General features: G+C 37.2%; 1 pseudogene; it reads left to right on the top strand.

Annotated features, from left to right (window-relative positions):
* The first annotated feature begins 2,445 nt into the window (after positions 1–2,445).
* On the top strand, positions 2,446–6,234 carry LOC101147602 (cyclic AMP-dependent transcription factor ATF-1-like; annotated as a pseudogene).
* Positions 6,235–6,488: the final 254 nt, after the last annotated feature.

Here is a 6,488-nt window from a genome sequence, read left to right as displayed (position 1 = left end):
GAGACACTGAACTATATATACAGTTGATAAATTACTTTCTAAAAGTCATTTAATGAGTTAAGGAAAGCAGATTCTGATGAATTTGGCTGTAGTAAAATCTTCAGATTACCCAAGATTAACTCCAAGAAGGAAAAAAGTCTGAAAACAACCAAATGTTAAGCCTCTTCTTAAACAATTATAAATTTAAAGTACACTTCGTAAATTTTCACTGAAACAGAAACTTTGTACTTAGTAATGCAGATTTTTTTTGTGTTCTGAGAGAGATTCATGTGGGTTTCTTTAGGTGGTAGGGAGAATGTAGAATTCAACCCAGTAAAATAAAACATTTTTGTTTAAATTATTTACATGCTATTAAAGAAAAGATTTACTTAATGCATATGGTAATATAGCTTGAATTCTTTTTTGTTTCTCTTTTAAACATATAACAAGTTAATGAGGACTTCCAGAAGGCAAATATAAAAATAAAGTTTTTCTCAAGTATAAATTGATTTGTAGAATCACAGAATTTCATAGCAGGAAAATCTCGTAATGATGAGCAAATTTATTCCACACACTATGGCATGAATCATTACACAAAGTCTGTGATCAAGTGACCATTATCTCTGCTTCAACACTCTACCTTACAAGACAGGACAGAGCACAATTTTTTTTTAGGTAGTTCCATCAGTGTTACAAAAATATTTTTTTCCCTTATGTTTGCTTAAAGAATAATTTCCTCTCATTGATTTTAGTTCTACCCTCTGGAAATTTTCATGTTATGCATAATCCCTTTCTGCTCTACAGTCTTTCACATATTTTAAGACCATATGGTGTTTTCTCACATTTCTTTCCCAGCATAAACAACTTCAGCTTTTTAAAATTACTGTTCATGTCTTTAGGAAGAAAGAAAAGTTGTACCTAAAGAGAGGAGGCTCATTTACATGGGTAAGACCTAATATAGCTCAAGGCAATTTGATTACATCATAAGGCTTACAGCATCATTGAATAAATATGCTTAGATGTACAAAAGCATTGTGAATGGCTCCTACTCACATAGCAAAACAAACTAGACTTCTTTAAATACGCAATAGAGTGGTATCTACCTCTTGAATACTTAGTATCTCAATATCAGTGGGAATGTCTATCATTCCAGGTATTTACTAATTTAACCTGTCACCCAACATTCCCAATAAATTCCTTTCTGAGATTTATCTTCCCCCATGTCCATATTCAACATCACTAACAACTGAACCACTCACTGGTAACTGGCAGATTCTACCTGTACCCTCCCATTCCCAATCATCTTGAGAAATTTTGTGCTTGAATTTGGACTGGATTAAAACTTCATCTAGCATATTAATTGTCCGTCCTATTTTGTGTCATCTGAAAATTTAATAATCACGCTTCATATGTCTTCAGCTAAGTCATTCACATAAAAAATGGTAGTCTATAAAACGAGGTGTTTTCATCTGGGATTGCACATGATGATTAGAGCCATTGAAATGGAAAAGAAAATGTTAGAGGACTTACATTTTTATCTATACAATTAGGCTATATTAACTCTCACTAATATTTATAATATTGATTGACTTATAACCCAACCAGGTTTTAAAGTCAGAGTGAATGTGAGTTCTTTAACACAGAAGGCTGGATGATGATAACCTAAGGATCTGTCATATTTAACATATTGCTACATACTGAAGTTTTCATATTCTAAGCATATTTCCTGGCTATTTACATGAACAAGTAGTTTAAAAGTTTTCTGCTAAGAAAATACAACTGAAAATAATATTGTTTTGCAAATATAAGCAAAAGAAAAAAATGGCATAACTGATACACTTCCAGTATAGCCCAATAATCAGACACATTACGTACACATGAGAATCTAAGCAAAATTGGCAAAAAGTCAGCCCCCAATTTTTTAATTATTGAGAAGATTATTCCAAACACAGTTTTATACCTTCAATTGTTGAGAATAAATACAGCAATAAATGTATGATGTGCCTTGGGATATTACTAAATAATTAAATGAAAGCATCACAAATAGGAAGACATTTAAAAAGCAAGCAGTTAAAATGTTATTAATAATATATTTTTAGAGTAACTTTGTATGTTCATAAATAAAATGTTATTTGCTCAATCTTTATCTCATTATTTTCCATTTCACTTTTTGTATAGATTTTATAATCAACATAGTTTTAACACAGAAGTAGGTAAATAATTTACAAGTCAGATGTCAGCAAGGTGGTGGAATAGGACTTTGCAGTGCTCGTCCCCTGCAAAACATCAATTTGAATAAGTACACGTGCTTGAAAACACCTTCACAAAAAACTAAGGAATCCAGGTGAGAGATTACAACCCAGGAATGTAGCACAGAAATAAGAAAAGACACACTGAAGAGAGTAGGAAGGAGAGTTTTACATTACCTGCATCATCCTTCTCCCTCCCAACCCCAGGCAATATAACATGGAGAGAGATGACTCTCTGCTCGGGCGAAGGAGAGGGAAGCAAGCACAGGAATTTGCCTCTGATCAACACTGGGACTCTCCCAGTAAAATCCAGCAGCATGTAGGTCCCCATGGCTCTCGACTGTAGTCTTGCACCCATAGAGTAAACTTCTAGGCCCACTCCAGCATAAGGTTGGATCACACAGCCCTAGTCTCCAGGCCTACCCAGAAGACTCATTATGTGAGCCCACCCCACCAACAGTCTGCATTACTCTAGCCCCTGGGCAGGCTCTAGCCTCTGAACAGGCCCCAGCACTGGGCTGGCACCAGTGGCCTTGGGCTTCAGGCTGACTCCAGCACCAGCCCAGCTCCTACATACTCTCAATCCAGGCTGACCTTTCTGACCCCAGGCTTTAGGCTGACCCCACAGATTCAGTCTCTAAGCCCACAACAGGTCCAGGCCTACCCCAGCAGCCCCAGGCTTTAGGTTCACCTGTGTCAGGCCAGCTCCTGTAGCCTTAGACATCAAGTCAACAATCCATGGACCCATCCTCTAGGATAGTCTCTGTGGCCCCAAGCTCCAGGCCCAATCAAGGCCCAGGCCAGTGTAGAGCCAGGTTGGCTCACATAGCCCTAGGCTTCAGCCTTGCCTTAGCACCAAGACAGCTCCAGGATCCAGGCCAGTCACAGTGGTTCCAGGGTCCAGTGGGCCTAGGGCCCAGGACTACCCCAGTAGATTCCAGTTCCAGAACAACCCCAATAGGCTAAACTTTTGGGGCTACCCCTGCAGAACCAGGCTCAAAGCCCACACCAGCACCAAGTTAATCCCTGTAGAGACAAACTTTAGACTACATCCTGTGGATACAGGCTCCAGGCCTGCCCTTATAGACCCAATCAACAAGTCCACCCCAGTAGATCCAGGCTCCAGGCTCAATCCCATGGACCCAGACGCCAGGCTCATGCACCTGCTCACCCAGGCACCAGCCAGCCTGCCCAAGGACTCTAGCAGAAAGCCTGCCCATGAAGAATACTAGAAGTCTGGCCAAAATCTCTGAATAGGCTGAGTAGTGATGAATTTTTCCAGATAAAGCCAATATGCAAAGACTAGAATAAGTCCTTACTTCTTCAAATGTACTGACACTAATGTACAGCCATAAGGATTAAGAACAATTAGGGGAACATCATCAAAGGAACGAAATAAAGTACCAATAAGCAACTCTAAAGAAACAGAGATGTATAAACTGCCTGAAAAAGAATTCAAAACAATTCTTTGAGGGAATCTCAATGAACTTAAAGAACATATATAAATGAACTTAAAGAAAATATATAAAATCAATTCAACAAAATCAGGAATACAATAAGCAATCAAAATGAGAAATTGAACAGAGAGGATAAAATTATTTTAAAAATTGAAACCTAAATTTGAAGCTAAAAAATACAATAAACAAAATAACAAAATGCAATAGAAAGTATTAAATAGCAGAACTGATCCAGCAGAAGAAAGAATCTGTGAACTGGAAGACAGGTTATTTCAAAATATACTGTCAGAGGAGAAAAAAGAAAACAATTAATAAGTAAGAACTTTTATAAAGCTTGTACAACTTGTGAGACAGCATCACAAGAGCAAATACTCAAAAACAGAAAGTTTCCATAAAGAAAATAACAAAGGACCAGAAAACTTGTTAAAAGAAATCATAGAAAATTTTCCAAATTTGGATAAAGATATAAATATCCAGGTATAGGTCAAAAGTCACCAGTACAATTCAATAAAAACAAGGCTACATCAAGACATGTTATGATTAAACTATAAAATACAAGAACAGTCCAGGCACAGTGGCTCACACATGTAATCCCAGAACTTTGGGAGGCCAAGGTGGGAGGATTGCTTGAATCCACAACCAATCTGGGCAACAAAGAGAGACCCCTGCATCTACAAAAAATAATTAGCTGAGCATGGTGGTACATACCTGTAGTCCCAACTAATGGGAGGCTAAGATGGAAGGATCACTTGAGACCAGGAGTTTTAGGCTGCAATGAGCCATGAACACATTACTGTTCTCCAATCTCGGGAACAGAGCAAGACCCCATCTCTAAAAAATAAATAAAATAAAATAAAATAAAATAAAATAAAATATATTCAAGAACAAAGAGAGACTCCTTAAAGCATCAAGAGAAAATAATATTACAGATAAAGGAGTCCCAACAATGCCAGGAGCACACTTCTCAACATAAACCTTATAAGCCAGGAGAGACTGAGATTATATATTCAAAGTGCTGAATAAAAAAAACAAAACCGTCATTCAAGAATACTTTAAATGGCAAAGCTGTCCTTTAGAAATAGAGGAGAGACAAAGACTTTTTCAAATAAATAAAAGCTAAGGGAGTTTATTACCACCAGACCTGTCTCACAAAAAAATGCTAAAGGAATCACTTCAAGCTGAAAGTAAAGGATGCTAACTAGTAGCAGGAAAATACGAATACATAAATCTCACTGGTAAAAGTAAATATGCAGTCAAATACCACATACTCTAATACTCTAATGGTGGTATATAAATCATTCATATATTTAGTATGACGGTTAAAATACAAAATGATTAAAAACAATAATAGTTGTAATAAGTTCTAAAAACTACACAATGCAAAAAATGTACATTGTGACATCAAAAATATAAAATGTGGTTGAGGGATGCCAGTGGCAGTCCTAACTGGTAAGGAAAAGGTAGTCTAGGACAGCTGGCTGGTAAGTGACACTAATTCTCTTCACCCCACTTGACCCCCAAGAGTTGATTAGGGAAGATTCTCACAAGTGTAACACATCAGAGACAGCATCTCAACCTGGTTCAGCAGTTCAGGGAGCTCATATTTCTCATATTACTAAACAGATGGCACTAAGATGATCTGTACTAATGACAATGGTACCTCTTCCTGGAGAGCAAGTGCAGGTTCAGGGTGTCATCCAGACAGCTCAGTCTTCTGTAATTCACCCACCACATGTGCCAATAGTATGATCTTTATCAGAAGGTGAGGAGTCTCAGGACCCATCTGACAGCTTAGGCTCTTTACAGAAAGCCTACAGGATCCTAGCACGGCCTTCATCTTACAGAAATATTTTAAAAGACCTATCTTCTGAAGATATATGGGGCAGAAAAGGAGATGGAGAAAACCCTGGAGTTTTTGCTGTCACTTCTGTCTGTTCCCACTCCTATCTATCAGAAGGGCAGCAAATAGTACATTGCCATTGTCTCAAGGGGAGACTCACCATTGGCCAGTTCAGGCACAGCTGGAGTACAGAGACTTCAGGCATAATTAACCATGACAAATTCAGGCAATACTCAGCAAGGTACAACTATTCTCCAGCATATGCAGGTCCCTGATGGACAGCAAATACTTGCGTCCAGCAATCAGTTGGTTGTACAGACTGCATCAGGTGATATGCAGATATATCAGATCCAAACTGCCTTCAACTACTTCTCTGCCACAAACTATGATGATGACATCTCCTGTGACTCTTACATATCAAACAAATAAGACAGAAGACCCCCAATTGAAAGGAGAAATAAGGTTAATGAAAAACAGGTTGCTCAATGAACTTGACAAGTTGATTCTAAAATCTATGGAAGAGTAAACAACAAAGAACAGCTAAAATATTTCAGACAAGATAAGAAAAGCCACTTGAGAATATCAAAGGAGAAAGAAAGAATATGTGAAAGGCCTAGAAAATTGAGTTGTAGTTATGAAAAATAAAAATAAAACTCTAATAGAAGAGTTAAAAACTCTGAAGAATATTGATTTGAATAAAAGTGCTTGATTCTTAAGAAAGAAGATATTTTTGCGGACCTTCATAAAAATTAAACAAAACTTTTAGTGGAATTTTATAAATTAAAACTTTAAAAGTGAAACTTTTTATTTAAGCTTTTGCAACTCAAGGATAAGCATCTTATACAATATATCTAGTGACAGAAGACTGAGTAGAAAATGACCCCAAGGCAGCTACTGGCATGAATGAAAGCTTTGTAAAAATTAAACATACTCAAGAAGCAAGAAATAAACTCTCAGCAATCT

This window comes from Gorilla gorilla, chromosome 5 (assembly GCF_029281585.2).
Source record: "Gorilla gorilla gorilla isolate KB3781 chromosome 5, NHGRI_mGorGor1-v2.1_pri, whole genome shotgun sequence".
NCBI classification, from domain to species: domain Eukaryota; kingdom Metazoa; phylum Chordata; class Mammalia; order Primates; family Hominidae; genus Gorilla; species Gorilla gorilla.
Note: the sequence above shows the minus strand (reverse complement) of the source record. Positions and strands in the feature narration are given on the sequence as shown.